Below are 11,017 nucleotides of genomic sequence, written 5' to 3'. Positions count from 1 at the left end.
CTGTGCAAATGTTTAAGATAGACTTAACATTTATTACATTAATTATTACATTAATATAAAAATGTGTTTGGTACATACATTTCTTTTTTTTTTTTTTTTGTTTTTTTTGTCAGCAAGATAAAGCTGATACCTCTGATACCTGGAAAAAAATTCCTTATTTCGGACATATTTTGAAACATACAACTTTCAGGGCCTCTGTTAACACAGATATCCCTTATTTGACATTGTTCCCAATGTCACAAAAAACCTTGGGGGTTTTAAAAATTTGATTTCAAGGCCTGGAAAAGTCATGGAAATTTTTTATAGTGAATATAAATGTGTCTAGATATAGTCAGCTCTAAATTATTTTATGGCTATAAATTTATCTTTGTAAAAATGCAATATGTATAAAATGATTTTTATAAACCATTATCTTGTAATCAGGAACGACTGAATAAGTTCATGGGTCAATAGGTGTGGGGAAATTATGATTCTCTATTACACACACAAAAAAATAATAATTTAGAGTTATGCGTTTTAATTTCGTAACAAAATTCCATCAAACTGAATTAATCAAAATAACTTTAAAAATAATTTTATTAATTTTTGTTTAAAAAATAAATTACAGTTCAGTTTGATTGGATTTTGGTATGCAATTTAAATGCGTAATTCTTCTAAATAGGCTACAATATTTTGAGTGTAGGAGGCAAACTTCTGGCTCTATATCTGAATCACTGCTTTGATGAAAGTGTGTCCATACAGTTATTCTGGGAACAGGGTACAGCCAGTAGAAATGAAGAATGCGGACCAGCTCAATCCAGCTATGGCTGCTGCTCAACACAACCGGTTTCACATCCGCACAGCAGCAGACACTGCACATCACACACAAGGAAAGAGTTCCTCTATGTGCATGATCCTGCTTTCATCTCTAATTCATGGCTCTCCATCTGGCCCTGTTGAAAACGTCCCCTCCCCCCTACACTAGCTCCTTAAACTAACATGCAGCCCTTTTTTTTTTTTTTTTCTTGAGAAATCTCATTTTGGTAGTTAAGACTAATTTCCATATGCATTGGCTCCATTGGTGCGCGTTCACGTACTCACGCTTGCCGCATCATTTGATCAGGCGTGACGCGCCCCCGGGATCCCCAATACAATCATCCCGGGGTTTAATCTCGTGTCCATGAGCAGGTGCTCCGAGTTCAAGGTCTTTTGTTTCACCCCTCACTGTCGCCTCACGACGGGGATAAAAGACAATGAACCCCATTGAAAGAACAATTGCGCTTTTTTTCAGGGCGCCGCTGTTCACCATCTGCCTATGTCTGTAAGTACAGGCAGCTGTATTAGTATTTCAAGAGCATTTCTCTTCATTGATATTCATGAAAACATTTAATTTGGATGTCTGATCAACATCGAGCACTTTACAAATAATAAATAAAATAATAATTAGTCATTTATATTTAGCATTAATATATACAATAGGGGCTGTGGCCCACAAAAAGCCAAAGGGCGTTTCTATGAATAAAAATTAAAAAATTTGGGAGTGCGGCCAATAAAAAAGTATTTATAACTTCTGCACTTCAAACAAAGTAAAAAAATAAATTATATATATATATATATATATATATATATATATATATCATGCTGAAAAGCTCTTTTGAGTTTGTTTATTAATGTTATACCTTTGAATTTAAGCCCAAGTTTCATGTGTCCTCCTTTCCCTCCCTTCCTTGAACGTTAACACTGGTGCCAAAACCCGGGAAAATTGGAGGAAATACACCGGAATGGAATCCTTGCAGTTGGTGGAAGTCATCAAGTCCCTCGCCAGTATGCATCATGCGCAACATCAGGCCCTGCTTGAGCTACACCAGGACCAGGATCGCCGATTCCAGGAGATGCTCCAAGCTCAAGCAGAGGATCGGCATGCGATCCGGAGCCTACTACACCAGGAGAAAGCCCCGGCCGTGACCCCGGACCCAGCAGCCCCCATGCCCCTGGTTGCCCTCATGAAGATGGGGGTAGAAGATGATCCTGAGGCCTACCTGGATCTGTTCGAGAGGATTTATCCTGTAGTGACACTCGTTATTAAATTTCGGGGACAAAAGCATAGAGTGGAGGTGGCTCTTAGTTCCCGGCTCACCCATCCACTAATTTTGGGAACTAATTGGCTGGAATTTAAAAATGTATTAAAGGGAATATGTGTGGATGGGTCCTGCGAAAAAGTGGTTAGATGTGAAATGTGCGATGCCTTGGCAGGGGAGGCAGAGCCGGGGTGGTCCTCGTCAGCTCCACATCAGGATGATGTAAGGGAGGGGGAGGCTTCGACCCCTCCCGTCCTTAGAGGATTTTCCGAAAGGGATTTCCCTCTAGAACAGTTGAAAGACGAGGCATGCCCTTGACCAAGTGAAAGTTATTGATGGTCAATGACTCCAACCAAACATCGCACTTTCATATCCATATTTTGCTATTATAAAAGAGCGGTTGTGTGTGACGCAGGACACTCAGACAAAAGAGGATACAACCCACCTGTTAATACCGCGGAGCTGTCGGGAAATGTTATTCCAGACAGCTCATTATAATCCGATGGCGGGTAACTTAGGGCAGGAAAATACACTGAACCGACTAATGGCCCATTTCCATTGGCCGGGCATTCACAGGGATGTTCGTAGGTGGTGTGTGGCATGCCGTGAATGTCAACTGGTGAATCCACCTGCTACACCAAGAGCGCCATTGTCCCCATCTTCCGTTAATCAAGGTCCCCTTCGAAAGAATTGGCATGGACCTCGTCAGGCCATTAGAGTGGACAGCACGCAGACATCGCTTTGTATTGGTTCTGATGGACTATGCAACGCGATATCCGGAAGCAGTGCCTCTGTGCAACATCTCAGCACATAGTGTTGCGGAGGCACTCTTCAGAATAATCTCCTGAGTGGGGATTCCGAAAGAAACTACATTATGTGGAACAATTTAATAAAACCCTGAAAAATGTGATTCGTAAGTTTGTGCACGGGGATGCTAGAAATTGGGATAAATGGCCGAACCCCTGTTATCTGCAGTGTGAGAGGTCCCGCAAGCCTCCACAGGGTTTTCCCCATTTGAACTGCTGTATGGGCGGTGGCCGCGCAGCGTGCTCGAAGTCATATGGGAAACTCGGGAGGAGGGACCTTCAAGCAGTAAAAATTTTATTCAATATGTTCTTGATCTTAGAGCAAAACTCCACACTTTGGGTCTACTAACACAGGAGAATTTGCTCCAAGCTCAGGAACGTCAAAGCCGGTTGTATAACAGGGGTAATCGGCTACGGGAATTTGCACCAGGAGATAAAGTGCTCATATTACTCCCCACATTGAGCTCTAAATTACTCGCCAAGTGGCAAGGGCCCTTTGAGGTCACATGACGAGTGAGAGATCTCTATTATGAGGTAAAACGAACAGATAGAGGTGACGCACATCAAATATACCATCTCAACCTCCTGAAATTATGGAGGGAGGCAGTCCCTGTGACATTGGCAACGGTAGTTCCAGAGAGGGTGGAGCTCGGACCGGAGGTGAACGTAAAAGCCAATCATGTCACCCCGGTCACTTGTGGAGACCACCTCTCACCGTATCAAGTCACAGAGGTTGCCAAGTTGCAGAAAGAATTTGCAGATATGTTTTCTTCTCTGCTGGGTCATATAAACCTCATCCAGCACCACATCGAGACGGCGCCTGGGGTAGTGGTACGTAGCCGTCCCTACCGACTGCCCGAGCACAAAAAGAAAATAGTTCCGGAAGAATTAGATGCAATGCTTGATATGTGAGTAATAGAGGAATCCCACAGCGATTGGTCCAGCCCGGTTGTTCTAGTTCCTAAGAGCGACGGGTCTCTACAGTTCTGTGTAGATTATAGGAAAGTCGATGCGGTGTCTAAATTTGACACATACCAATGTCTCGTATTGATGAGTTGCTCAATCAGTTGGGCACAGCTCACTTTTATTCAACACTGGATTTGACAAAGGGTTATTGGCAGATCCCCTTAACGGCAGTATCCCACAAAAAAACAGCCTTCTCCAGGCTTACACCAATTTGTGATGCTTCCGTTCGGTTTGTTTGGGGCCCCGGCTAAGTTTCAGCGCCTCATGGACCGAGTCCTTAGACCACACTCTGCTTATGTCTCAGCCTATCTGGATGACATCATTATATACCGTAATGATTGGCAGCGGCACATGCAGCATCTGTTCGCTGTTCTGAGGTCGCTGAGACGGGCTGCACTCATGGCAAACCCCAAGAAGTGCGCAGTTGAATGGTGGAGGTGTGGTATCTGGGGTTCCACTTGGGCCACGGGCAGGTGCGTCCCCAAATTAATAAAACTGTGGTGATTGCGACTTGCCTGAGACCCAAGACCAAAAAGTTGGTGAGACAGTTCCTGGGGCTGGTGGGCTATTATAGAAGGTTCGTGCCTAATTATTCAGACATCACCAGCCCGCTAACTGATCTCACTAAAAAGGGAGCTCCAGTCCCGGTCCAGGGGACAGAGCAGTGTCAACAGGCGTTTACGTAGGTGTAAGCTGCACTTTGTGGCGGACTGCTTTTACATTCACCCAATTTCTTTCTCCCTTTCATTTTACAGATGGACGCTTCAGATAGGGGGCTGGGGGCGGTGCCTCACTCCAATGGCTCCACCGCATGAAAGATACCAAAGCGCAGATCACCAGTTGGTATCCACAGACAGGGGAAGGAGATGGCTGTCGCAGACTTCCTTTCCAGAAATGGTGGGGGGGGGGGGGGAGTGGTGGGCAGCCCGGAAGACTCCCCGGCTTGAGTCGGCGGGGGGGATATGTGGCGGTGGGGGCGTAGTCGAGCGTTCATCCGGAGAGAGAGAAAGCGGTAAGGGTGCACACACCTGAGCGCTATAACGTCTAACACCTGTTTCTGATTGCAGTAAGCGCTGGGGAGAGCGATTAAAAAGGGACCACGCCAGAGACGAGGGGGAGGGCTACCCGTCTGAAAGAGACTGTTGAGTTTAAGCTAAAGAGTGTCATGCTGAAAAGCCCCTTTGAGTTTATTAAAATTATACCTTTGAGTTGAAGCCCAGGTTTCCTGTGTCCTCCTTTCCCTCACTTCCTTGAATGTTTACACCCATACCTACATTATTTCAAATATTCTCCTAAATCTGAGATTGTATTGGCATAGAGGGACTCATACACACATAAAATTAGCAATTTCATCATATTCTGATGTGTTACATTTAAAATATGACCCTCAGAACACCACTACCCACAGGTACAGTATATGCCAATTGTGCCTATATGCATAGCCCATAACTACTTTATTTCAAATATTCTCCAAAATCTGAGATCGTGGTGGCATAGAGGGACTCATACACTAACAAAAATAGCAATTTCATCATATTATGATGTGTTATGTTTGAAATATGATCCTCGGAACACCGCCACCCACAGGTACAGTATATGCCAAATGCGCCTAACAGCATAGCCCATTATTACATTATTTTACATATTCTCCAAAATCTGAGATCATGGGGACATAGGGGGACTCACATACTAACAAAATTAGCAATTTCATCATATTCTGTTGTGATGTGTCTGAAATATGATCCTTGGAACACCGCCAACCACAGGTAGTTGTAGTTGATATCTTATGATAAAAGAAAGCCTGCAATATAAGTTTGACATATAGGTGCTGTAGACATATACTGCACCAATATGTCTATGATGCTCTTGAGTTCATAACTAAAGACATCTACAAGCAAGTGTAATGTTACTATTATCTACTTTTATCAACTTTTCTACGTCACAGCATGGCGCCATATTTAATAAAGCCTTTAAAAGTAGCGTGGAAAAGTCAGAGTTAGTTACTTTATGCGAGTATTGTGACACATGACATGTTAGATGATTGATAAAAAATGATAAAGAAAACCAAATCTTAATAGCAAACTTTGTCTAATGCCATCTTTACACAGACTTTCACATGAACATGTAATATGGGATGGGGCTTATATAAGGCGCAGGCTTCCTTAGCTTAAACACTATCACAGGTGCCTTTTATAGAAACGTTCAATTAAAAATGATGCCGTGAAAATAATTTTACAAATGTATGTCCATAGTCTATTCAAATACCTGCCGACTGCAGCCTCAGAGTTTCAGTGCAGCTGTACTTTAAAAAAAAAAAAATACAGCCAATGAAAATATGTGGGAGGCCCTATATGCCACCCACCATTTTTTAAGGTGGAACGGTTATTTCGGCAAATAAGGAGCTGGATTCAGCTCAAGTACTCAAGAGCCGATAAAGACCCTGACCATCTGACGCGCTGTAAATGCACTGGAGTAACACGCCTTTCTCTGCAATCAGTCAGTATAAGAATTTGAATAAGCTACAGCATGGAGGAATGTTGCACCAATAAATCTGCCCGGCCGCTCACATCACCTGGTACAATTTCATCCTCATTCTACTGCATGATGCATCTCGTATAATGTCAGCTTGATGATTGATTTCACCATACGTTTTAATAGATGAAATCATTGCTGAGGCGCAGCTCAGATGTTCTGTTTGTCGTGATTCACTGTATTATTTTTATAGACAAGGCTTAAAATTGAATCGGTTCTGCTCTAAAAACGTCATTTATGCAGCCAAGACCATGTTTCCATGGCATATGCTGTGGTGCTGATGGTCCATCTGAAAGTGAGAAGAGAGCGCCACTGTTACATATGTAACCTTGGTTACCTGCGACGAAGGGAACGAGACATTGCGTTGATTAAGGCATATGGGGAGTGCCTTCTTACACGACCTAGTTGAAACCTCTCTACAATAACCACTATTCTAATATTGGCTATGGTGTGTGAGCCCCGCCTGTTTTGGCGTGAATCTGTCGGCTATAAAAGCAGGTGCGCAAACACCATTTCCTCAGAATTTCTGACTGAGAAACAAAGAGCGCATCGCTTGTACCTCTTGTAGAGTCTTGTAGTGCAGCTAGTGTTCGCAATGTCTCGTTCCCTTCCTCTCAGGGAACCGAGGTTATGTACATAACCGAGATGTTCCCTTACAACTCAGTACACTTGACATTGCTTTGATTAATGCATATGGGGAACAGAATCCCATAACGCCGCACTACACGATATAACCTCCCAGAAAAGAAACATGACGCCACAGTCCCGTGGGACGGTGACCGACATGAGTATGCCGCAGTGAGTGGCCCTCGTGTTAGGCCAGGAGGGGAGCACTCAGAATGAATATATGAACTATAGTCATATAGTATGAATTAACTCCTACACGAGCCCAGTCGGGAAGAGAGTTTATTTTTAATGTAAGTGCTTGTGACTTGGTAAATTACAATGGCCTGAATGCAGGCAGTTGTGTAAAAAGATGGGGGGCCCGTCCTTAAAGGGAGAGCATAAGTATATATTTGGCCAATGAAATAGCAAGCGCTCTATACAGAGAGGACTTGTGAAGAGAGAGACGCTATGTCTAGGTTGTAAAACCTTGTGAATGTGTTTTAAGAAGACCATCCTGCTGGAAAACATATGTCTTGTAAGGACACACCATTCGTCCATGCCCATGTGGAGACCATGCTTCTAGTTGAGTGTGCTTTAACACCAACTGGGGAAGTCTTACCCTGCGACTCATAAGCCAGGGCAATTGCATCAACAATCCAGAGAGAAGATCTTTGCTTGGAAATGGACATTAATGTTCCACCCCTGGAGATTGCCAGGTCTCCTAAGCAACCAAATTGGCCCGGTTGCTAGGGAGGGTAGAGTCACATTGGGTAACCTCCTCGTGGTCACTATAATGTGGTTCGCTCTTGGTGGGGCGGGTGGTAGTTGTACGTGGATGCCGCGGAGAATAGCATGAAGCCTCCACATGCACCATGTCGCCGCAGTAACGCGCTCAACAAGCCATGTGATAAGATGCGTGGGCAGCTGAGATTTGTCCTCTGCCAATGAAAATTCTGTCATCATTTACTCAATTTTATGTCATCCTGAACCCATATGACTTGCTTTCTTACACAAAACACAAAAGGAGACTGACAGCCTTAGTAGCCATTCACTCGCATTATAAAAAAAGATGCAATGAAAGTGAATCGTGACTAAGGCTAGCATTATGCCCATCTCTTTTTGTGTTTCACAAAGAAAAAAAAGCCATATGTGGTTTGAACAACATGAGAGTTAGTCGATTATGTCAGAATTTTTATTTTTGAATGAACTATGCCTTTACAAATTTGCAACCACATGGTTTGTATGGTTTCCTGCCTCAAGATGCTCAAGAAGTATTGCTTATTTTCATCTCAGCATTGTTGGAATGAGTTTCTATGTAATTTAACTCTAGTTGTTTTGGGCCGTGTGCTTTCCCCCTTTAGATCTAATGATATAGCATAGAGAGGTGCCAGTGAACGTGCTTCTACTTTTATACAGGGCAGCATACGTGTGTTCTGACATAAGCACTAAACCACAGAGGACTCCTGTGGTGTTAACAGTTCTCCTTGTCAGACGCCACAGTCTGCTCACTTGGATTTCACTCTCCTCTTGGCCACTGAATCAGCCAGAAAAGCATTGGAATTTGGCAAGTATTACAGAAAAGAAAAGTCTGATTATTTGGCAGCAATATCATTCAAATTCTCATTTTAAAATAATGTTGTTTATGGTTGTTTGTTATTAACAACAGAGCCGTTGTTAAGTATGCCAACTTATTTCCTGCACCAAAGAGAGTAGAGAAAAATGAGTTCATCCTTTATTTAAAGGCCCCATGAAATTGAAATTAAAGTTTTTTGGCTTTTAGTCCATGTTTAAAGGAATATTCCAGGTTCCATACAAGTTCATCTCAATCGACATCATTTGTGGCAGTATGTTTATTAGTACAAAAATTAATTTTGACTTGTTCATCCATTTCTGTAAAAAAGAAAAGAAAAATGAGGCACAATGAAAGTGAATGGGGCCAGTTTATAGATGGTTTAAAGGCAGAAATGTGAAGCTCATAATTATTTTCTTCTGTTAAAACGTGTGTATTTTTTTTAAACTGTAAAGTTGTTTAAATCATTGTTTTTACAGTTTTAGGGTTTACAGCGTTATGTCGTCATGACAACGAAGTTGTAAAATTGGATTTAACTTTACACAGAAAAGGTTAAGTGATTTTATCACTAAAATCATGTTAACACGCAAATTGTTTAAAACAGATTGGCCACATTTACTTCTATTGTAAACAATATGCGTGTTAACGTGATTTTAGTGATGAAATCACTGTAAAAGAGGACGAGCCTTTTGATACGTCCCGACTCAAACAGTTTTAATAGGAAATTTGTCAACACAGGCATGAAAAGCATTTAACGATGGGACTGTCATATACACTCAGTGAAAGTCTAAACTCTAGCAACTGTTGTGTGTGTAAATCCCAGGAGGTCAGCATTTACAGAACTCCTCAAACCAGCCCATCTGGCACAAATTCCACAGTCGTAATCACTGAGATCACATTTTGTCTCCATTCTGATGGGTGATGTGAACAATAACTCAAGCCTCTGACCCATATCTGCATGATTTTATGCATTGCACTGCTGCCACTTGATTGGCTGATCAGATAATCGCATGAATAAGTAGGTGTACAGGTATATCAAATAAAGTGGTCACTGAGTGTATATGCCAGTCACACTCATTTCCTGTGCTAAAAATAATTTTTAAAATATGGTTCATTCTTTGATTAACTGTAGTGTGCATGATTTCATGACCCCACGTTTGACCTCAATTCAAATTCATTCATTTTCAGTATTGTATGCAAAATACATTACACTTATGGTGCAACTTTTATTGATTTAGTATCAGCTGTGATTTTGCCAGCTTTTAATTGGGTTCAATGCTGAGATGCAAACTGACTTGACATAACACTCCTGCTGTAAATAATGTGGTTTATTTTGTGCTTGCTTAACGAATCAGTTACTCCAAGGGTCTGTTGACAGACAACTGGATTGATAGACGTGGTGGTTGCCATGGAGACAAGAGAAGAGGCTCTGATTACATTGGCTTTGAAATAACAAGCTTTCCTGTGTTGCACAAGCTGTAGGAGGATAATTGTTAGCATTTACCTCTGTTTTGATGACTCCCCTGTTGTGCCGAGATCTCTTACATGATTTTCAATTGGATCCGACACTATGTGGTATTCCTCTGCTCTGATCCATCTCAGTGGGTCAGATCGACCCCAGCTTAAACGATATCAGCTTAACTATGGATGACGTCAGATCTCTGCTGTATGTTATTCACAAGGGCACAGCCACCCTTCTTCAGAGACCCATCAGTAAGCTGCTACAGTTCTGCGCTCTGTGCCAGAGTCTGTGGCTATATATAGCGCTGCCTGTTTGGTTTTAGGTGCAGATTAATGTGGAGAGATGAAAATGTGAGTGAGGAATCTCCAAACCTCTCTGATGACAGATTTTATGGAGGAGTCTGCAGCCTATGATGGGAGCTAAAGGTTTATTTGGCTGCCTGTAGATGGTTCTTGGTGGATCATTTGGTCAGACAGTAGACAGACAGTAAGTATAGGAAATACATATATATATGACAATAATAAGCACATCTATGCACATATTTGAGTGCATGAAACACATATGCATGAAACATATAGGGTGTGTTTACAGTATAAGAGTACGGTGGCTGGTCGTGTAAGTGGGCCATATGTGATAGGACTTGTGTGTTTAATACTAAAAATATTTTAATGAAGTATGCATAGGAAGCCTTGTTTTTTCAATGACCCTGATCTATTTAATACCCAATGGGGGAAAACCACTGAATGACTCATCCTGTTCAGTGTGTGTGTCCTTTAGAATATACAGAATTCTTACATGATCTTAACATGAAAGTCAATATGAAATAAAAATGTACCCAATATTACTTAATACATGTACATGGTCTTATTGTGTGCAATTCAGTGCACATGTTATTTAAAAGAACATTTTTTTTGTTTGTTTGTTTGTTTTTGGCCTTTGTGAACTTGTTCCACCTCTGAAATGACTTACTTTTTTGGTTGATGTGACCTGTTGTTGGGATACGTCTTGAGGGTGAGCT

Source organism: Myxocyprinus asiaticus, chromosome 42 (assembly GCF_019703515.2).
Source record: "Myxocyprinus asiaticus isolate MX2 ecotype Aquarium Trade chromosome 42, UBuf_Myxa_2, whole genome shotgun sequence".
In the NCBI taxonomy this organism is placed as follows: Eukaryota; Metazoa; Chordata; class Actinopteri; order Cypriniformes; family Catostomidae; genus Myxocyprinus; species Myxocyprinus asiaticus.
Note: the sequence above shows the minus strand (reverse complement) of the source record.